Raw genomic sequence first — 23,633 nt, forward strand, 5'->3', positions numbered from 1 at the left:
GAGCTGATGGAAAACAACCCACCTTTATCCAGAGAAGCTAAGGCACTCACAGTCCTCTCTCCATTACTAATGTTTGCACCCCTCCAGTAGATTGGTGAGCTTCTGTCACATTGCAAGTCTTCTGAGACTCCACCTGCACTTCTATGAATCTCCCAGCAGGTGACACAGCTAGACCTTTCTTCTGTCATGGACTCTGTCTAAGTATTGAAGAAAGGGCGTTCCTGTTATGGAAGGGGCACAATTTTTCTCTGTTTGTAGCTGAAATTCAGTGCCAGACAAATTTGCTCCAACTCTGTCACTTCTCCAATATCTTTCAGGTCCTACAACCCTCTGACCTCATATAAGAATTCATTTAGGAGTCAGGGACACACTCTGTCCCTTTGTGTTTAAATGGGTCGCTATCACCAGCATAATGCCAACACATTGATTCTAAAATCTAGCATCCTCCTTTCTCCAGCCAACCCAGAATTGTGTTCCCTATTTGAAGGAACGCTGCCCAGAGTTCTGGGAGCTTGATAATATACCCCAATTTATCTCTAAGTGTGTCACTAGCCCTGCAAGTCCCTTTGAGGCACAACTGGATATGGAGACTTATTCCAATTGCCTGGAACTGCTTCCCACAATCTCTAGAAGTAGACAGAGAAGAAAAGGAATCCCCCATAGTACTGTACACGTGTAGATCTGAGAGAAAATGAGAGAGAAAAATCCAAAGTACATGTTAGATTCAAACAGACATTCCCAATATAGGTAGCTGAGGGTAAAATGCTTCCTATTGTCCCTTTGGAATCTGCTGTGGTCCCCTGTAGAGTCACTGTCCTTGGCACTATTGTGATAGGTCTAAAGAGAACTGTGATTACAACTGTTCTCTATACCATCTGCTGATGTCACTAGCTGGCAGCACTTAGGGCAATTATTTACAATAAAACAATTATAATCACAATTTATAATTTGCTACTAAGTCAATTGATACATAGATAGTGAATGTCTTCATATATATATACACATACATACATATATACACATATACATACATGAATATATATAGACTGATAGAGAAAGAGATAAAGATAGAGATAGAGGAGATAGAGATACATAAATCCACTGAATTTGTGCACTCAGAGTCAAGAGGAAGCCCTATGGGCATCAAAGTATCCTAGAGGCCAGGAGAAACTGATAGCAGTGGTAAGGAAAGATTTGGGAGTGCTGGCCTATTAGAGAGTGACAAATAAAAATGCTGTCTGTTGGGCAGCTAGGTGGGCAAAGTGGATAAAGTGCCAGCCCTGGATTCAGGAGGACCTGAGTTCAAATCCGGCCTCAGACACTTGATACTTACTAGCTGTGTGACCCTGGGCAAGTCACTTAAACCCTCATTGCCCCACAAAAAAGAAAACACAAAAGAAAATGTTTGCCTGTGGTTCCAGCTATGAACTCTGTCTGCTTCCTGCCTAAGACTATTTCTTTTTAAAAAATAATAAGCATTTTTTGAGTTATAGGTTTTAAATTCTATCCCTCCTTCCTTCCCCTCCCCCCTCCCTGAGGCAGTAAACAATCAGATGTGGGGTTATACATATGCATTTATGTAACCACATTACAATATTAGATCCTTTTGTACAAGAAAACTTGAATAAAAGAAAAAATGAAAGTGAAAAGTAGCATGCTTCTGTCTGTATTCAATTAATATCAATTCTTTCTTTGGAAATGAATAGTAAGTTTGTTATCATTAGTCCTTTGGGATTGTCTTGGATCATTGTTATGCTAAGAATAGTTAGGTCCATTCACATTTCTTCATCAAACAATATTGCTGTCACTGTGCACACATTCTCCTGGTTATGCTGCATTTCAGATTCAATCAGTTCATATATGGGTCTTATTCCAGGCATTTCTGAAGTTATCCTGTTTGTCATTCTTAAAGCACAATAATATTCCATCACAATCATATACCATAGCTTGTTTACCTATTCCCCAATTGATAGGCATTCCTTTGATTTCCAATTCTTAGCCACCACAAAAAGAGCTGCTATAAATAATTTTGTACAAATAGGTCTTTTTCTCTTTTCCGGGATGTCTTTGGGATATAAGCCTAGCAGTGGTATTGTACGGTATTTTAGACTTTTGAGCATAGTTCCAAATTACTCTATAGAATGGTTTGATCCAATCACAATTCCACCAACAGTGGGTTAGCCTAGAGTGTTTCTTGACATACTCTAGCCCAGTAGAAATTTGTGATGTGGGCATCACTGACAGTTTGTGAGCTGAGATGGGGATCAGAGAGTTCATCTGATCTATGGTGAGAATCAGTGTGTCTCTTTGACAAAGGACAGGGTCATTGAAAATCTCTGAGCTGGATGTTTAACATGATTGTAATGTATAACTTATATCAGATTGCTTGTTAGCTTTGGGGGAGAGGCAAGGAAGGGAGGGAGAAAAATTTGGAACTCAAAATCTTACAAAAATGAATGTTGAAAACTATCTTTACATGTAATTAGAAAAAATTAAAATAAAAGACTATTATTTTTAAAAAGGGAAAAAAAGAAAATCTCTAAGCTGGCACTCAAGACCAGTTAGAATTTCTGAAGTAAGATGTCATTTAATGAGAGTTGAGCTGGGTTTCAGGTCAATTAGTCCCTTTGGGAAAAAAAAACCCAAAACATTGCTCCTTGTCTGTCTTTAATTGTTGTTGGAAGAACAGACCATGATAGGGATAAAATGTTTAGTATTAGCAAAGCAATGGAGGAAAATGAGGTATCAAATAACAGATAATATTAATTATTCTGTGAAGACAAATATTTCCAAACATATACACATTTATCAACACATTACATGCATTTTCAAATATTTTCATGATAGTGAGAGGAAGAAGAAGAAAGGCAGATGGAAGTTAGAGTAAAAGGGCAGAGGATGGAGAGTAAGAGATGGAAGTAGATCCTGGAGGTTAGAGGTTGATAGATAAAAGTAAGACTTGGAAATCAAAGGGTAGAGGCTAGAGATGTTGGATAATGAAGAGGAAGGAGGTTGGAATATTAACAATTCTAAGAGTATAAGTTAACTAGCATTTATTAAGCACATGTACCAGATACTATGATAAAAACTGGTGATATGAAGAAAGACAAAAGATAGTCACTGGGGTAGCTACATGGTGCAGTGGATAGAGCACCAGCCCTGGAGTCAGGAGGACCTGAGTTCAAATCTGGCCTCAGACACTTAACACTTACTAGCTGTATGACCCTAGGCAAGTCACTTAACCCAAATTGCCTCACCAAAAAAAAAAAAAAGATAGTCACTGTTCTCAACTACTTCATTCTAATAGAAGAGACAACATGCAAATAATAACCATGTAAAATAAGATATGAGCAGGGTCAATTAGAGATCATCTCAGAGAGAAGGCACTAAGATTAAGGATGATTGGAAAATGCTTCTTGCAAAAGGCAGGACTTTGACTGAGACTTGAAGGAAACCAAGGAAGCCAGGGAATATAGATGAGAAGAGAGAACATTCTATACTTGGGGAGCAGCAAGTGAAAAATGTCCAGAGTAGGAGATGTTGATGGAGCCTGACATGGCGATGTCTTCTACTTGAGGAATATAAATTTGACTGATAGCTAAATAGAGAATGAACTAGAGTGGGAGAGACCAAACAGCAGGCCATTGCAATAGTCCAGGTGGTGGGAGATTGAGGGCCTGAACCAGGATCTTTGCAAGTGTCAGAGGAGAGATAGGTAAGATATGTAAGAGAAGTTAAAAATGTAAAATTGTGAGACTTTGCAAACTGATTGGCTATGGGGTATGTGTAAGAGAGATGAGATAAGGAATGACAGCTATGGTAGTGTAGCCTGGATTACAGGGAAGGTGGTGACAACCTCCATAGTAATAAAAAACATTAGGGAAAGGAGAGAGTTTGGGTGGAAAAATAAGACATTTAGTTTTGGACTTTTTGAGTTTTAAATTGTGTATAAGAAATCCAACTTCAAATAGTTAATAGACATTTGAAAATGGAGAGACTAGAGGATAGAACTGGAGGTTAGGGACTGGATAAATAAATCTGAGAATCATCTGCAGACATGATCATGAATTAAGGGACCTGGTGAGATTACCAAGTAAAATAGTATACAGGGGAGAAGAAAAAAGGATCCAGGAGGGATCCTCATCATACTCCTGTAGTTAGTGGGTGTGGTGCCAATGAAGAGCCAGGAAAAGGGCATTGAAAGAACCATTTAGACCAATAGGAACAGAGAAGGTATTGTCACAAAAAGCCTTGAGAACCTTCTCCTACCATAGAAAAGGTGATGGACAGTGTCCAAAGGCCTCTGTGTTATCTGTAACAGCAGCCTCAGAGGATAGGGATTCTGGAACTGCTTCATGGCTAATGTAGCCATGATCAATCCATTTAAAATTCTTTGGGACTCAATTTTCCCATCTTATTAATAGTGGAGTTGAATCAGCTCAGGGTTTTTGTCTGTTTGTTATGATTGTGTGTGAGTGTGGTGTGTGTGTGTGTCTGTGTGTCTGTGTCTGATGTCCTCTTGGCAGTCTGCTTGAAGCCAATGGATCCTTTTTCAGAAAAATGTCTTTAAAAATGTATAGTAAGGGGCAGTTAGGTGGTGCAGTGGATAAAGCACCAGCCCTGAAGATCAGGAGGACTTGAGTTACAAATCATGGCCTCACCTACTTCACAACTGCATGACCCTGTGCCAAGTCACTTTAATTCCATTGCCTCACAAAAAAAAAAAAAAGTATAGTAAAATAAATGTATAGGATTGGAAAGGAAACCAAAGGTTAGTGAAAATAAACGATGTCATTTTTCCTCCAGCAAGTTCACAAATATCCTGAATCTATCCATGGACTGTGGACCCCAGCTTAAGAAGCCCTAAACTATATGATCACTGAATTCCTTTTCTAGTTCCATTCTAAGATGTTTCAGAAGTTACATGCCTGCAATCATATGTTATTTTTGTGTGGTTTTAGTCACCTGTACCAAAGTATACACACATTGACATCCTGCTTATTTATTATAGCTAATTATAGCTGAAGTTCAACGCCTTGTGGGTTTCCATCTGCTAGTAATTTACAGTGAGCCATGCTTATCTGGGGATGTATCAAGAGTTCAGCTAAATGCAGATAACTCTACAGTTTGGTTGTAATATTAGTCCTGATTAGGAAGATAAGGCTGTGTCTGATGTTGGCAGGATAAAAATTAAATTTACAATGTTTTCAATATTTTTATCTTAAATCAGATACTGTTAGAGCTGGAAGGGACCTTAGAAATTATGTTCTTCCTTAATTTTATAAATAGATTATTTTACATATGGATTATTTGTGCCCAGACAATGTTAAAGCTTTCTATCTTAATAGTATTTTATTTTTTCCAGTAACACATAAAGATAGTTTTCAACATTTCTTTTTGTAAGATTTTGAGTTCCAAAGTTTTATCCCTCCTTTCCTCCCCCATCAATATGGCAAGTAATCTGATATAGGTTATATATTTACAATCACATTAGACATATTTCTACATTTATCGTCATATCATAACAGAGTAATCAGAATAAAAGGGAAAAACCTCAAGAAAGAAAAAAAATGAAAAAAAGTAAAAAATAGTATGGTTCAATCTGCATTCTATTCCACAGTTCTTTTTCTGGACGTGGAGAACATTTCCCATCCTAAATTCTTTGGCATTATGTTGGATCCCCTATTGCTGAGAAGAGCTAAGTCTATCATAGTTGATCATCCACACAATGTTGTTGTTTACAAGGGTACAATCTGTTCACCTGTTCTGATCATGTCACTCAGCATCAGTCCACTTAAGTCTTTCCAGGCTTTTCTGAAATCCTTCTGTTCATCATTTCTTATAACAGAGTTGTATCCATTATATTCATATACCAGACTCGTTCAGAGCATTATTCCACTGATCAGCATCCCCTCAATTTTCAATATTTACCTCTACAAAGAGAGCTGCTAACAATATTATTCTAAGTGAGGGTCCTTTTCCATTTTTATGATATCTATGGGATATAGATCAAATAGTGGTATTACTGGGTCAAAGGTATACTACAAGCCCTATAGCCCTTTGAGAATAAATCAAATGACTCTCCAAAATGTGGTGGATCAGTTCACAATTTTTTTCCACAGCTTCCCTCAACCCTTTATTATTTTCCCTTTTTTGTCACATTGGCCAATCTGATAGGGTATGAGGTGGTACTCAGAATTATTTTAATTTGCATTTCTCTAATCAATCATGATTTAGATCATTGTTTCATATGGCAATAGATAGCTTATTCTTCATCTGAAAACTGCCTGTTCATTTCTTTTGAACATTTCTTGATTGGGGAATAACTTGGTATTCATTATAAATTTGATTCAGATCCCTATGTATTTTAGAAATAAGTCTTTATAAGAAACAATGTTTATAAAAATTGTTTCCAAGCTTTCTGCTTTCCTTCTAATCTTGGCTGCATTGCTTCTCTTTGTATAAAAAGTTTTATGCTTAATATAATCAAAATGATCATTTTGGGGGCAGCTAAGGGTGGCGCAGTGGATAAAGCACTAGCCCTGGATTCAGGAGGACCTGAGTTCAAGTCCAGCCTCAAGACACTTGACAGACACTTACCAGCTGTGTGAACCTTGGGTGAGTCACTTAACCCCAATTGCCTCACCAGAATAAATAAATAATTTTTTTTAAATGAGCCATTTTGCATTTTTCATAATATTCTCTATCTCTTCTTGGTGATAAATTCTTCTCTCCATAGATCTGGAGAGGTAAACTATTCCTTCCTCTCCTAATTTGTCTATGGTATCACCATTTATGTCTAAATCATGTATCCATTTGACTTTGGTATATGATATAAGATGTTGGTCTATGCCTAATTTCTGCATACCATCTTCCAGTTTTCCCAGAACTATTTTTCAAATAATGAGGTCTCATCCCAAAAGCTGTAGTCTTTGGGGTTCTCAACAGTAGCTCATTATAATCATTTACTACTGTATCTTCTATACCTAACCTGATCCACCACTCTCTTTCTTAGCCAGCACCAAATAGTTTTGATGATCACTGCTTTATAATATAGTTTTAGCACCTTCCTGTACGTTTTTTTTTCCTTAATTCCCTTGATATACTTGACTTTTTGTTTTCCAGGTGAATTTTGGTATTATTTTTTTCTAGATCTATAAAATTATTTTAGGCAGTCTTATTGGTATGGCACTGAATAAGTAAATTAATTTAGGTAGAATTGTCATTTGTATTATATTAGCTCAGACTATTCATGAGCAAATTATATTTTTCAGATTATTTAAATATGATTTTATTTGTGTGAAAAGTGTGTAATTGTGTTTATAGAGTTCCTGGGTTAGTCTTGGCAGGTAGACTCCCAAATATTTCATATTGTCTATAGTTACTTTAAATAGAATTTCCTCTTTCTACTTCTTGCTACTGGGCTTTGTTGTTCATGTATAGAAATGCTGATGATTTACGTGGGTTTATTTTATATCCTGCAACTTTGCTAAAGTTGTTAATTGCTTCAAGCAGTTTTTTTTTTTTAGTTAATTCTCTTGGATTCTCTAAGTATACCATCATACCATCTGCAAAGAGTGATAGTTTTCTTTCCTCCTTGCCTATTCCAATTCCTTCAATCATTGTTTCTTCTCTAATTGCTAAGGCTAACATTGCCAGTATGACATTGAATAATAGAGGTGATATTGGACATCTCTGCTTCACCTCCTGATCTCATTGGGAATATCTCTATCTTATCCCTATTACATATGATGTTTGATGACTGTTTTAGAGTAGATACTGCTTATCATTTTTAAGAAAGCCTCATTTATTCCTATGCTTTCAAGTATTTTTAATTGGAATTAGTGCTGTATTTTGTCAAAAGCTTTTTCTTCATCTATTGAGATAATCATATGATTTTTCTTCATTTTGTTATTGATGTGGTCAAATATATTGATATTTTTCCTAATGTTGAACTTGCCCTACATTCCTTGTATAAATCCCATTGGGTCATAGTGTACTATTTTGGTGACAAACTGCTATAATCTCTTAGTTAATATTTTCTCTAATTTTTTTTCATTGTTACTAATTAGGGAAATTAGTCTATATTGTTCCTTCTCTGTTTTAGGTCTGCCTGGCTTAGATATCAACATCATATTTGTGTCATAAAAGGAATTTGGTAGAACTCCTTATGCATCTATTTTTCCAAATAATTTGTATAGTTTTGAAATTAATTGTTCCTTAAGTATTTGGTAGAATTCCCTTTTAAATCCATATTTCCTTGGAGATTTTTTCTTAGGGAGTTCATTGATGTCTTGTTCAATTTCTTTTCCTAAAAATAAGCCTATTCCAATACCACTGCTAAGTTTATATTGTAATGATTGGAATGATGCCACCTACTGGAGACTTGCTGTGGAGAGCTCCACCATGAGGAAAATGCCTCAGAGGCATTGTGGCTTTTCCTTGGCGTCAGGAAATGACGTTTGCTCATGGGTGCTGTCTATCAAGTCTACCAGCCAATCAACTGGAAGAGCCTCCTATGGTCTGGGAGGAGACAAGAAGGAGGAAAGGGAGCCTGCGCAGAGAGCGCGGGCTCTTTTGGCTTCCGGACTTGATGACAGAGGACTTCACAGGAAATTTGAGGAAAGATAGGAATGCCAGGCTGTTAGAATTCTGTTCTCAATCTTTTTCTTTCTATTTTCCAATAAACCCTTAAAAACCTAAACTCGTTTTATCAGTGATTTTTAGTCAGTTTCCCCCAAACTGGGGGAACACATTAGAATCCACATTTAGAATCTTAAATTACACAGTTTGGCTGACCACGAAGAGGAAAACCGAACGTTCATCTTCTGATCTTCTGATTGGGTAAGATTTCCCCTCCCTTGTCCCCTTAAATTGGAAAGAACTACCAAGTATAGGCTATTTTAAATTTCAAATGGATCTTTTAAACATCCTAAGTACCCCTTTTCTAGCTTTACCTTCACTAATCAGAGATGTTGGCCAGTTTGAATTTGAATATATTTTTATTACTCTTTTTGGTTTTGTGGAGCTTTGTGGTGTGGTATGGAGAATTTGGCATGCCCTAGATAATGTTAGAATAAAGATGATTCCCTGGGATTCCCCATTAGGAAAGCTACTTATGGATTGGAATGAAGGAAAACTTAGACTAAATACAACCATGACCAGAGGAGAGCTTATCAGACTGTGTTTTATGTGGCATGAGGAATTACAGGAAGAATGGCCCAAATATGGGTCATTTGATCCCCAAACATTGAGGCATTTGCAAAGAACCCTAAGTAGATGTCCACCTGAACATTTACGTTATTGGAAAATCTGGGCCAGAGCAAGTGAAAATTATCATACTAAAAATATAAAACGAAGAAAATCCAGGCCCCAGTTTACATCTGAGTCTGCCACCCAAACTGAAACAATAAACTGGCAGAAAGACATGGCCTGCCAAACCGAAACGCCCAATAATACAACTAAATCCAAGGCCATTCAGACTGAAATTCCAAATGACCCAACTCTTATTCCCTCGCCCTCTACTTCCTCCATGCCAAACAAACAAATAAAGAAAGAAAGAAATGATTCCCCTGTAAAGGAGACAGAGAAAGTAAAAATTTTTCCCCTTCAAGAGATCCTTGCCCATGGTCAAAAAGGTACTATACGTAAGCTCAGACAATACACACCTTTTACACCCAAGGATTTGGCTTTATGGGGACAAAGCACTCCTAAATTTGATGAAGATCCCACAGCAGTTATCAGGCAGTTTAGAGCAATTTTTAGAGCATATCAGCCCACTTGGTTACTGACCTTATGGAAATAATATTGTCCCCAGGAGAAAGAGCAGATATAATAGCTGCAGCAAACAGCCTGGAAGCCACGGGAAAGGTTGATATTGGGTGGCCTATTCAAGACCCTGACTGGGACCCCAATAACCCTGAGCATTTTGATATGTTGAAAGATGCAAGGGAAACATTGCTGAAGGCAATGGAATCCTGTATTAGAAAGATTGATAACTGGCAAAAATTTATAGATACAGTTCAGGGACCTGATGAGAGACCTAATAGATTTTATGACAGGCTGTGTAAGTATGCCAGGCAATATGCTAGACTAGACCCATTAGAACGCCCATATTATCTGCTCTCATTTTGTAAACCAGTCATTACCAGAAATTCGGAAATATTTTAAAAAGCAATGTCCTGGGTGGAATAGTTTGAGTCCTGACAGACTTAAAGAAATAGCAACATATATTTACAAAGGAAATGAGAGAGAAGAAAGGAACAGACAGGACATTTTAGCTCCAGTACAGGAAACAACAGGGCAGAGAAACTGGAAAATTGAAAATCGTTAATCAACCCCCTAAATTTTGTGAGTACTGCAAAAAACAAGGACACTTCTTGAGGGAATGGAGAACTAGAAAACAAGAACTTAAGAGGACAATGACCAAGAGCCTTGAGGAATTCTTTGGGGGAAATCGAAATAATTTTGGAAACTTTTATCAGAAAGGAAACAACCGGAGTAATTATAATCCTTATTACAGGCAGAATCAAAATGGATATAAATCTTTTCAGGGGGATACAAAGAGACAGTATCAGAATAACCGTAGACCCTATCAGGGAGGAACAGAAGGACAGAACCAGAATCAGGGTAACCATGGACTCCCTCAAAGGGGGGCACAGGATTGACAAGAGGAAGGGGAGGAATGGAACAAAGATAATGAAAGCAACATATTCCCAGATCTGGATTTTTTGAATGCACTTGTGCCAGTTCATTCACCTCCCCAGAGTAATGAACCTCATGTGACCTTCAAAGTAGGGGACACGTATTATGACTGTTTACTAGACACAGGAGCTTCTAAATCAGTATTAATAAGCAAACCAGATGCTGGGTGTAGACCTGTAGGATTTTTGAATGTAGTAGTAGTCTCAGGAAAGAGCCAGAGAGTGGCAAAATTGAATCCTCGCATGGTATCTATGGGGCCCTTAACAGTAGAACATTCATTTTTACTCATGCCTGATGCCCCTGTAAATTTATTAGGTCGTGATCTCCTTTGTAAGCTTAGAGCAACCATATCTTGTGCTCCAGATGGGGCTGTCTCCCTACAATTGCCAGAGGATATTGTTCATTTATTACCAATTTTACTTACAGAAGCTCAAGGAACAGCAGGGGAGGTATCCAAAATCCCCTCTGACATTCCTGAGTCTTTATGGGCCTCATCCCCTAATGAGGTGGGGCTCCTTAAGTCTGCCATACCTGTTACCTTTAAAGTTAAGGGGGGACCACCCCCTCCATTCCACAGTATCCACTGTCTAGGGAAGCAATAGAAGGGATCACCCCTATAATTGAGGCTTTGAAAAGCCAGGGTATTATTATTCCATGTCATCACTCTCCATGCAATACTCCCATTTTGCCAGTTAAAAAACCCAAGCCTGGGCCAGATGGTAAACCTGTTTATCGTTTTGTGCAAGATCTTAGAGCAAGTAATAATTATGTTATCCCTAGACATGCTATAGTGCCTTCCCCTTCTACCATAATTTCTTCCATTCCCTATGAATCTACATGTTTCTCAGTGGTAGACCTCTGCTCTGCCTTTTTCTCCATACCAGTACATGAGGACTTCCAATATTTATTTGTTTTTGCCTGGAAAAATAGACAGTGGACCTGGACTAGACTCCCACAGGGATTTGTAGACAGTCCTACATTATTTTCCCAAATTTTACAACAGGATCTGGCCTCCATTACCTTTAAAGGCTCCACACTAGTACAATATGTTGATGACTTACTCTTAGCCTCCCTTAATGCTGAAATTTGTCAGGAAGATAGCCGTCACTTACTGCTGGAGCTGCACAAGAGAGGCCACAAAGTGTCCAAGTCAAAGGTACAATGGTGTTTGCCCCAGGTGGAATATTTAGGATTTATTCTGGCTGCTGGAACTCGCTCTGTCTCTTCTAAGTGAGTCCAGGCCATTCAACAACTTTCTGCCCCCTCTACTAAGAAGCAATTAAGAGCCATTCTGGGAGCAGCTGGGTACTGTAGACAATGGATACCCTCTTTTGGTGAAATTACTAAACCTCTCATAGCTCTTACAAAAAGTTCTGTTCCAGACATTTTACAGTTGGATCCCCAGCATCTCTCAGCCATAAAAGAATTAAAACGGGCCTTGTTATCAGCACCTGCCCTAGGACTACCAGATTATAGTAAGCCTTTCACTCTCTTTGTGCATGAACAAAGGGGGGTGGCTTCTGGAGTCCTGACTCAGTCACTGGGGCCTAACCAACGTCCTATAGCCTACTATTCAATTCAGCTGGACCCTGTAGAGGCTGGAGCGCCACCTTGCCTTAGAGCAGTGGCGGCCACAGCCCTTTTGGTAGAAAAAGCCTCTGATTTGGTCCTAGGTAACCCTCTAACTGTGCAATGCCCTCACGAAGTGGAGGCTCTCTTACTACGTCACAGGACACAAGCCTTTTCAGATCAAAGGCTGGCTAAGTATGAAATAACCCTGTTAGGTAATGAGAATATCACTTTAAAACGCTGCACAGTTCTTAATCCAGCAACACTACTCCCTAACTTACCATTCTCGAGGGAACCATTGCATGACTGTGCTTCTTTAGTTGATATGGCTGAAAAACCCCGTGATGATCTTTTTGATACACCTTTAGAAAATCCTGATCTTGTCCTCTATACAGATGGTTCCTCATTTATGAGAGAGGGAACCCGTTTTACTGGAGCTGCTGTAGCTTCTGATTATGACACCCTCTGGGCAGCTTCTCTGCCTTGCCATTTTAGTGCACAGGCTGCTGAACTTGTGGCTCTTACACAGGCCTGTAATATAGCCAAAGGTAAGAGTGCCACTATTTTTACTGACTCGAAATATGGCTTTGGCATATGCCACTTTATTGGTATGATTTGGCGTCAACGAGGCTTTCTATCATCCTCGGGCAAGGCTATTGCCAATGGGGACCTTATCAAGGACCTCTTAGATGCCCTGAAACTGCCTTCTTCCCTAGCTGTTGTACATTGCCCTGCCCACACAGGGAATAGTGATCCTGTTTCAAAGGGAAATGCACGAGCCGATTCTGCAGCCAAGCTTGCTGCATTAGAAGCTCCTGAACATGTATTTAACCTTTCACCTTCTGAGGATATTCCTTCCAACCTAACCTATGACGATTCTGAAGTAGAAAAGTGGAAAAAGAAATTTAAGGCGAAACAGATCAATGGCATCTGGGTGTCTCTGGAAGGTAAGCCATTTCTTCCCCAGAAATTCTACCACCAGGTATGCCTCTCTGTTCACAGAAAAGGCCATTTTGGTACACAAGGCATCGTAGACTCTATTAAGAGAACCTGGATAGCACCAGGTGTGACTAATACAGCATCTCGAATCTGCTCGGGCTGTTCCACATGTCAGTCTTATGATCAGTATGCTTTTAAGGCCAAAGCTTATGGAGGGCGTCCCCTAGCATATACACCTTTTGAGCACTTACAAATTGATTATATTACTATGCCAAAAGCAGGACATTATAAATTTTGCCTTGTTATAGTTGATCAGCTCACTCGGTGGGTGGAGGCCTTTCCCAGCCCCCGAGCCACAGCTGCCTTTGTTGCCAAAATTCTTCTTAAAGAGATAGTACCTCATTTTGGCCCACCAGCCCGCATCGATTCTGACAAAGGCACACATTTCACTGATTCCATTTTATCCCAAATCTACTCTTTCTTGGGAGTGACTCCAAAATTCCACACGCCCTACCATCCACAAAGTTCAGGCCAAGTTGAACGTATGAATAAAGAGCTTAAGAGCATGATTGGCAAATTATGTACTGAAACCCATTTGAAATGGCCTGATGTTCTACCATTGGCATTATTCTATCTACGAAGTAGACCAAAGGGAGAACTTCATATATCTCCTTATGAAATGCTTTTTGGTCACCCTCCTATCCAAGCTAAAACTTTTTCCCCAGTCTATACATCACTGGTGGGAGGTGATACTTCTGTTGCCTCCTATATACAGGAATTACAGACCAGGCTACCTGAACTCCATGAGGCAGGAGCTGTGGTCCAGGCAGGCCCATTAGACTTTTCATTGCATAACTTCAACCCAGGAGATAAAATATATGTAAAGAATTTTCAGAGAACCAGTGGAACCCAACCTGCCTGGGAAGGACCTTTTCAGGTATTATTGACAGCTCCTACTGCCATTAAAATTGGTGAAAAAGACTCATGGATTCATTGCTCTCATGTAAAGCCTGCACCATTCATAGGTGAAGAGATTTCAGATAGACCTGAGGTAGACGCTAAAAAGCTAAAAACCCTAACGATAGCAACTGTTAAAGAGCAAAGAGAGTTCAGAGGAAACAGGCAGTTCCCATTTGATAATCCCACTGATCAGTTAAATGCTTTGGGACTCAGTCTTCGTAAAGTATCAGGAGATGGAAATTGCCTTTTTAGGGCTTTAGAAGACCAGCTAGAAGGTCACTGTAGAAATCATCTCAGACACAGACAAGAAGCTGCTTCTTATATGATTAACCATAGACAAGAGTTTGAGTCTTTTATAGTAAATGACTCCCCTTTTGAAGAATATGTTGATGAATTAAAGAAATTTGGAAAGTGGGGAGGAAATGATACAATTGTAGCATTTGCTAAGCAGCATCAGCTGAATGTTGTGGTTCATCAATTAAATCAGCCTTTATTGAAAATCAGTGGCACAGACAAAACTGATGCTAGAGAACTCCACATTTTCTACCATAAAGAACATTATGACAGCATTAGAAAGATCAATGACAATTCAGAAACCCCTGCCACTTTGGCTTGCAGAGAATTGGGGAACCAGTTAAAACAATGTGGCATACCCCAAACTCTAGCAGCTTAAATACCTTAAAATTTAACAAGCATTTCCTTCCACAGGCAAAAGCACTGAAGCACATGGCCTAGTTTTCTGGCCTACCTCAATTTCTCCCACCCTTTCCCTACCCTATACCTATTTTTTTTTAATCCTTTTTGGTTTTGTTTTTGTTTTGTTTTGACTTTTGAAAGGCACTAAAAAAACCTGGAATTCACCACACCTTTAAGTTCTTTAAGAGCACAAAAGGGTGCTTAGCAAATCTTTTGCTTTTTATTTTTGGTTTTTGGTTTTGCTTTGGTTTTTTTTTTTTGACTTTTGTTTCTTTTGCTTTTCTTTAAAACTAAATTTTGTAAACTAAGTGATTATTCAGAGACATTTTAAGTATATGCTGTCGGTGAGGCCATCGGGCCTCAGAAGCTACCAGAATTCTTTTTTTTTTTTTACTCTTTCTTTTTGAGAGAACCATGAGTTCTAATGAGTTTTTTTTTCTCCTTTCTCTTTTATGTTGTTCTGTTTAACTAAAAAAGACCAGAAAGGGTTATTGAACCCTATTGCTTGATACCTCACTGAAAACATTGAATATTGAAATCTTATTTCTTTTTGAAAAATTAATCACCACTTTAAGTATCTGCTACTGTTATACTAGGGAATTCATGTATAAGATGATGTGGGTTACTTGCTAAAAGAAGATTATGTAATAATGTCTAATATAATCAGCTATTTACATTCATTTATTATTTATATGTCATTATACTCTGGGTATGGTTTGGAATTATTGTATATATCACTAATATATTCTCAGTTATGCAGCATAGCATGCATTTTTACCATCATACTGTCTTTGGTGAAATTAATGAGATTTCAGAAATATGGAAAGTTATCATTTCAGAGACTAACTTGCTGTGAACTCTGATGCAGGCCCTGGAGAGAATATACGTGCAACAAAAGGAGAAACAGATATAAGTAAGTCCATGGTTTGCTTATGATGTGACTATGTAGAGCACAATTACTAGGCACAGTCCAGTATTCATCCTCTCTCCCTCCTAATTTAACCTAATTTAACCTAATTCAACTGAACTTATTTATCTTTTTATCTCACTCTGTTGAACTCACCTGTGGCCTAGCACAATCACTGGCTGTCTCGGAACCATGAGATATGGTATGATAACCTTTCCATAACATTTTCAGGTGTCATGAACACATACTAAATTTGGCTTTGATCCAGACACATGGTGGCAAAAAAGTGTTACTGATTGCAAAACTACCTCAACCCTCTATTGGAAGTCTAAGGATATAAAGAAGGGAATGTAATGGAATTTACTAATTTGATCATTGACAATTCTATGCTAAGGTTTAGTAAAAATACAGCAATTCAAACAGTTAAAGAAGAGAATCCAGATTTCCAGACCAGAGTCCAGAATCCAGTTTTCCAAACCAGAATCCAGTTTCCTCCTGATGACATCTTACCACTTCAAGAAGACAAGAGAACTCAGAGACTTTATATGAACTGTTTTGCTTTGTTAGTTTTTACTATCTCCTTTCTGTTATAATATATATCATCTGTAACATGTACCCTATGCAGAGGCCCTCCCTTTGCAAGACTAATGTCAAAGCGTCGGTTCTTGAGAAAAAAAAAAAAATCACCCCTCTGGACAAAACTTTCCTCTCTTCCTTTTCTATATTGTTGTTCACATATTATTAGTTAGCATTAGTTATTATATTCTTTTTACTGTTCCGTCAAGGAAACATTTTGTTTCTTGAGGAACAAAAGGGGGGACTGTAATGATTGGAATGACGCCACCTACTGGAGACTTGCTGTGGAGAGCTCCACCATGAGGAAAATGCCTCAGAGGCATTGTGGCTTTTCCTTGGCATCAGGAAATGACGTTTGCTCATGGGTGCTGTCTATCAAGTCTACCAGCCAATCAACTGGAGGAGCCTCCTATGGTCTGGGAGGAGACAAGAAGGAGGAAAGGGAGCCTGCACAGAGTGCGCAGGCTCTTTTGGCTTCCGGACTTGATGGTGGTGGCGGCAGAGCAATTCACAGGAAATTTGAGGAAAGACAGGAATGCCAGGCTGTTATAATTCTGTTCTCAATCTTTTTCTTTCTATTTTCCAATAAACCCTTAAAAACCTAAACTCGTTTTATCAGTGATTTTTAGTCAGTTTCCCCCAAACTGGGGGAACACATTAGAATCCACATTTAGAATCTTAAATTACACAATATCACTAAGACATCCTAGAAAAGAGAAAAAGACCTATTTGTACAAATATATTTATAGCAGCTCTTTTTGTGGTGGCTAAGAATTGCAAATCAAAGGGAATCCCCATAAATTGGGAAATGGCTAAATAAACTGTGGTATATGATGGTGATGGAATATTATTGTTCAATAAGGAATGACAAGCAGGATGACTTCAGAAAGGCTTGTAAAGACATGTATGAAATGATATATGGTGAAGTGAGCAGAACCAAGAAAACACTGTAGACAGAAAGAGCAATATTGTTTGATGAAGAACTATGAATGACTTGACTATTCTCAACAATACAATGATCCAAGACAATCCCAAAGGACTATTGATAAAACATTCTATCAAACCTCAAAAGAAATAACTGATATTAATAGAACATACTGAAGCATGCTATTTTTCATGTTCTTTCTTTTTTTTTCTTTTGGTCAAGTTTGCTTGTACAAAATGACAAATATGGTAATGTTTTATTTTACATAACTATACATGTGTAACCCATATGTTACAGCTACAATTCTAGCTATACTATCTAAAATATCTAATGAGTGGTCGCCAATAAATTATAAGCTTTAGCAAGAGTTAGACTTTTAAGCATTTATTAAGGAGAATAAGAATCTGGTAAAGAGAGAGAGAAAGGCCTGATTCATCTATCTATTAAAGGGAGAGAGCATTCCTAGCTCTGCTCTCTGCCAGAGTCCCCAGGAAAGAGAGCAAGAGTCAGAGCACCAGGATCACCCTTCTTCCTCCCACAAGCAAACGTCACTTCCTGACGCCAAAGAAAAGATGGATGGTCTGGCCCTCAGAGACCTTCACCTCATGGCAGAGCATTTCTACAGTAAGTCTCCAGCAGGTGGCATCATTCCAATCATTACACATATCTGTTTGCCACCCTAGGGAAGGGAGGAGGGAAGCAAGGAAAAGAGGGATAAAAATTGGAACCCAAAACTATCAATAAAAATGCTTATTATCTAAAAAATAAAAATAAATAAAATGGGGTTATTCAAGTATTTTATTTCCTCTTCTTTTAAACTGGGCAATTAATTTTTTAAAATATTCATCCATTTACTTTAGATTGTCAAATTTATTGGCATATCATTGGACAAAATAGCTTCTGATTATTGCTTTAATTTTTACTTCATTGGTGGTGAATTCACCTCTTTCATTTTTGATACTGGTAATTTGGTTTTCTTTTTTTAAACCAAATTAACCAAAAGTTAATCTGTTTTATTGATTTTTTCATAAAACCATCTCTTATTTTTATTTATTAATTCTAAACTTTTCTTACTTTCAATTGAATTAATCTCTCCTTTGATTTACAGAATTTCTAATTTGATATTTAATTAGGGATTTTTAATTTGTTCTTTTTCTAGTACTTTTAGTTCCATGCCCAATTCATTGATCTCTTCTTTCTCTAATTTATTCATGTAAGCATTTGGAGATATGAAATTTGCTTTGGCTGCATTCCATGAGTTTTTGTATGTTGTCTCATTATTTTCATTCTCTTGGATGAAGTTATTGATGGTTTCTATGATTTGTTTTACCCACTCATTTTTTAGGATGAGATTATTTAGTTTCCAGTTAATTTTTAGTCTATCTTTCCATGGCACTTTATTACATGTAATTTTTACTGTATCATGATCTGAAAAGGATGCATTTACTATTTCAGCCTTTCTGCATTTTAACTATGGGATTTTGGTGCCTAAATACTTGGTCAATTTTTGTATATGTGCCCCAATGTTCTTCAGAGGTCTATCATATCTAACTTCTATAAAATTCTTTTCACCTCTTTATTATTTTTATTCATTTATTTATGTTTCTTTCTTATTTTTATCTAGTTCTGAGAGGGGGAAGTTGAAATCCCCAACTAGTATAGGTTTTCATTTTGGGTTTTGGGTTTTTTTTTTTTTTTTGTCTATTTCCTCTTATAACTCACTTAACTTCTCCTCTAAGAAATATTTAGATACTATACCACTTGGTGCATTAGTACTCATATTACTTCATTGTCTATCATACCTTTTAACATGATGTAGTTTCTTTCTTTATCTCTTTTAATTAGGGCTATTTTTCCTTTTGCATTGTTTGAGATAAACATTGCTCCCCTTGCTTTTTTTTAACTTCTGTTGAAGCATACTATATTCTCCTCAAACCTTTTACATTTACTCTATATGTCTTTCTGCTACAAATGTGTTTCTTTTAAACAACACATTGTAGGATTCTGTTTTTTAATCCACTCTGCTATTTTCTTCTTGCTTTATGGGGGAGTTCATTCCATTCACATTCCCAGTTACTGTATTTTCCTCCATTAATCCACCCCCCCACCCCCACTTATACTTTTCTCTCTCCTTTTACCCTATTCCTCCTCACCAGAGTTTTGCTTCTGACTACTGCCTCCCTCAATCTGTTCTCTCTTGTGTTGTCCCTCTTTTCTTTCCCTATTCCTCTCTTACTTCTGCCCTCCCTTCAATTACCCCTCCCACCACACCCCATTCTTCTTACCTTTTTACTTTACTATAGGGTAAACTAAATTTCTTTATCCAAATGAGTGTGTGTGCTTTCCCTCTTTGAACCAAATCTGATTGGAGTAAGGTTGAAACAATGCTCACCCATCAGTTCTTTCTCTCTATTTTAATAGCTCCTTTATGTGTCTTCATGTGATATAATCCATTTAGAGGCTTTCTGAGGGCAATTTGGGAGAGCTCAGGCAACTTCCTGGCTTCTCTCTGCCATCTTGGCTCTTCCCATCCTCTATGGTATTGTTTTCCAAGCTCGTATTGGTCTGATCAGCCATAGTTAGATATGCTTTACCTTAAACCTCACAGATTTATGTCATTTTGGTCCTCTTTGAGCACAAAGGACAGCAACCATTATCAGATGCAAAGAGTCTTTCAAGATAAAACTACCAGGGGGGAAGGAACCAAGATGGCAGAGAGGAAGCAGCAAGCTGCCTGAGCTCTCCTTCTGTTCCCTCAAAAAGAACATTAAATCAAGCCTCTGGACAGATTCTGAAACTACAGAACCTGCAAAGAGACAGAGAGACCCAGTCCTTCAACCAGAGATAATTTAGAAGACTTCAGGAAAGGGTCGGTCTGACTCAGACAAAAGCGAGGCCCAGTGCAGGGCAGCAACCCAGTGCCGTGGGGGTCGGGGCAAGTCAGCAGGAGCAGCAGGCCACAGCTGAACAACTGAGGCCCCTGGAACATAGTTCGAAAATCTGGTGGCCAAGAAGGACAGTTGAAAAACCTACCTGCACCAGCCGAGAGGGCCACGAACGGGTCAGGTGGGATCAGACGCCGAGATCGGGCACCTGGCTGGCCGAGCGTAATCAGACAGGAAGTGCAGGGCGGGGCATCTCCACACACCATAAAGGCCTCAGAGTAAAAACCCGGTCACACAGCACCTATACACCTGCACAAGAAGCCCAAAACAGGGACCCTGGTGCCCCCAGAGCAGACCTCAACTTAAAAAATAAATAAATAAGCTGCAATAATGAGTAAGAAGCAAAAAAGAGCCCTCTCCATTCAGAGCTTCTGTATCAATAGGGAAGAAGCCAACACAAACTCAGATGAGGACAATAGCCTCAAATTGCCTACATCTGAAGCCTCATGAGGGAAGATGAATTGGTCTCAAGAACAAAAAGCCTTCCTGGAAGAGTTCAAAAAGGATTTTAAAAATCAATTGAGAGAGGTAGAAGAAAAAATGGGGAGAGAAATGAAAGCAAAACAAGAAAACTATGAAAAAAGAATCAGCAGCTTGGAAAAGGAAGCACATAATTTCACTAAAGAAAACAAAGCCTTAAAAAACTCATTTGGCCAAATGGAAAAAAAGGTGCATAATCTCACTGAAGAAAACAATGCCTTAAAAATTAAAATGGAAGAGTTGGAAGATAAGGAATCCATGAGACAATGGGAATCAGTCAAGCAGAATCAAAAAAATGAAAAAATAGAAGAAAATGTGAAATGACTCATTGGAAAGACAACTGATTGGAAAACAGATTGAGGAGAGACAATTTGAGAATCATTGGACTGCCTGAAAGCCATGAGCAGAAAAAGAATCTAGACACCATATTCCAGGAAATGATTAAGGAGAACTGCCCTGATATTATAGAATCAGAGGATAAAATCATCATTGAAAGAATCCACCGATCACCTCCTGAAAGAGACCCCAAAAGGAAAACTCCAAGGAATATTGTAGCCAAATTCCAGAATTATCAGGTGAAGGAGAAAATACTCCAAGCAGCCAGAAAGAAGCAATTTAAATATCATGGAGCCACAGTCAGGATTGCTCAGGACCTGGCAGCTTCAACATTAAAGGACCGCAAGACTTGGAATACAATATTCCGGAAGGCAAAGGAGCTTGGATTGCAGCCAAGAATCTATTACCCAGCAAAAATGTGCATTTTCTTTCAGGGGAAAAGATGAACATTTAATGACATTGGGGACTTTCAATCTTTCCTTGTGAAAAGAGCAGAACTGAATAGAAAATTCAATCTCAACATACAAGACCAAAGAGAAGTTTAAAAAGGTAAACAGAGGGGGAAAAAAAGAGGTTACCCTATTAGGTTAAACTGTTTATATCCCTACACAGGAAGATAATACTCATAACCCTTAAGAATTGTAAATGTATTTGGGCAGAGAGAAGGACTTTACATAGAGGGTATCAATATAAATTGTCTTTGATGTGATGATACAAAAAAGAATTAAGGGGTTAAAAAGGGAGTCTATGGGGAGGAGAGGAAAGGGGAGGTGGAATGGGATGAATTATATCATTTGAAGAGGTGAAAAAGAAACCTATTACAATAGAGGGAAAGAAAGGAGGGGGAACATTGTTTCAACCCTATTCTCATCAGATTTGATTCAAAGAGGGAATAACATATACGATCCTTGGGATAAAGAAACTTAACTCATTCTTTAGGGAAGCAAAAGCTGAAGGGAAAGCGGGGGACCGATAGAAGGGAGGACAAAAGCAAGGGAGAAAAGGGTAAAGAAAAGAGAGGGGGTGATAAAAAGGGAGGGCAGATCGGGGGAGGCAGGGGTAAGAAGTAAAATGTCGGTGAGGAGGAATAGGGTGAAAGAAGGGGGGAAAGTACAAAGCGGGTTAATAGAATGGAGGGGAATAGACAGTCAGTAATAATAACTGTGAATGTGAATGGGATGAACTCTGCTATAAAACAGAAGTGAATTGCAGAGTGGATTAAAAACCAGAATCCTACAATATGCTGTTTACAAGAAAGACATTTGAAGCAGAGAGATACACATAGAGTAAAGGTAAAAGGCTAGAGCAGAATATATTATGCTTCAGCTAAAGTAAAAAAAGCAGGGGTAGCAATCCTTATCTCAGACAAAGCACAGGCAAAAATAGATCTCATTAAAAGAGATAAGGAAGGAAACTACATCTTGATAAAAGGTACTATAGATAATGAAGTAATATCAATATTAAATATGTATGCACCAAGTGGTATAGCATCCAAGTTCTTAGAGGAGAAGTTAAATGAGTTACAACAGGAATTAGACAGTAACACTATACTGGTGGGGGATCTGAATCTCCCCCCCCTCAGAATTAGATAAACCTAGCCAAAAAATAAATAAGAAAGAAGTGAAAGAGGTGAATAGATTACTAGAAAAGTTAGACATGATAGATGTCTGGAGAAAATTGAATAGGGATAGAAAGGAATATACCTTTTTCTGAGCAGTACATGGCCCATTTTCAAAAATTGACCATGTATTAGGGCACAAGAACATCATAGTCAAATGTAGAAAGGCAGAAATAGTAAATGCATCCTTTTCAGATCATGATGCAATAAAAATTACATGTAAGAAAGAGCCATGGAAAAGTAGAATGAAAATCAATTGGAAACTAAAGAATTTCATTCTAAAGAATGAATGGGCCAAACAAGAAATCATAGAAACAATCAATAACTATATCCAAGAGAATGACAATAATGAGACAACATACCAAAATCTATGGGATGCAGCCAAAGCAGTGCTTAGGGGAAAATTTATAGCTCTAACTGCTTACATGAATAAAAAAAGAGAAAGAGGAGATTAATGAATTGGGCATGCAACTTAAAAAGCTAGAAAAAAAACAAATTAGAAATCCCCAATTAGACACTAAATTAGAGATCCTGAAAATTAAAGGAGAAATTAATAAGATTGAAAGCAAAAAAACTATAGAATTAATCAATAAAACTAAGAGCTGGTTTTATGAAAAAAACAATAAAATAGATAAAATATTGGTTAATTAGATTTAAAAAAAGAAAGAAGAAAACCAAATTACCAGTATCAAAAATGAAAAGGGTGATGTTACCACCAATGAAGTAGGAATTAAATCAATAATTAGGAACTATTTTGCCCAACTGTATGCCAATAAATTTGACAACCTAAATGAAATGGATGAATATTTACAAAAATACAAACTGCCCAGGTTAACTGAAGAAGAAATAAAATCCTTAAATAAATCCATATTAGAAAAAGAAATTGAACAAGCCATTAATGAACTCCCTAAGAAAAAATCCCCAGGGCCAGATGGGTTTACAGGTGAATTTTACCAAACATTTAAAAAACAATTAATT

Source organism: Dromiciops gliroides, chromosome 4 (genome assembly GCF_019393635.1).
Source record: "Dromiciops gliroides isolate mDroGli1 chromosome 4, mDroGli1.pri, whole genome shotgun sequence".
Taxonomy (NCBI): Eukaryota; Metazoa; Chordata; class Mammalia; order Microbiotheria; family Microbiotheriidae; genus Dromiciops; species Dromiciops gliroides.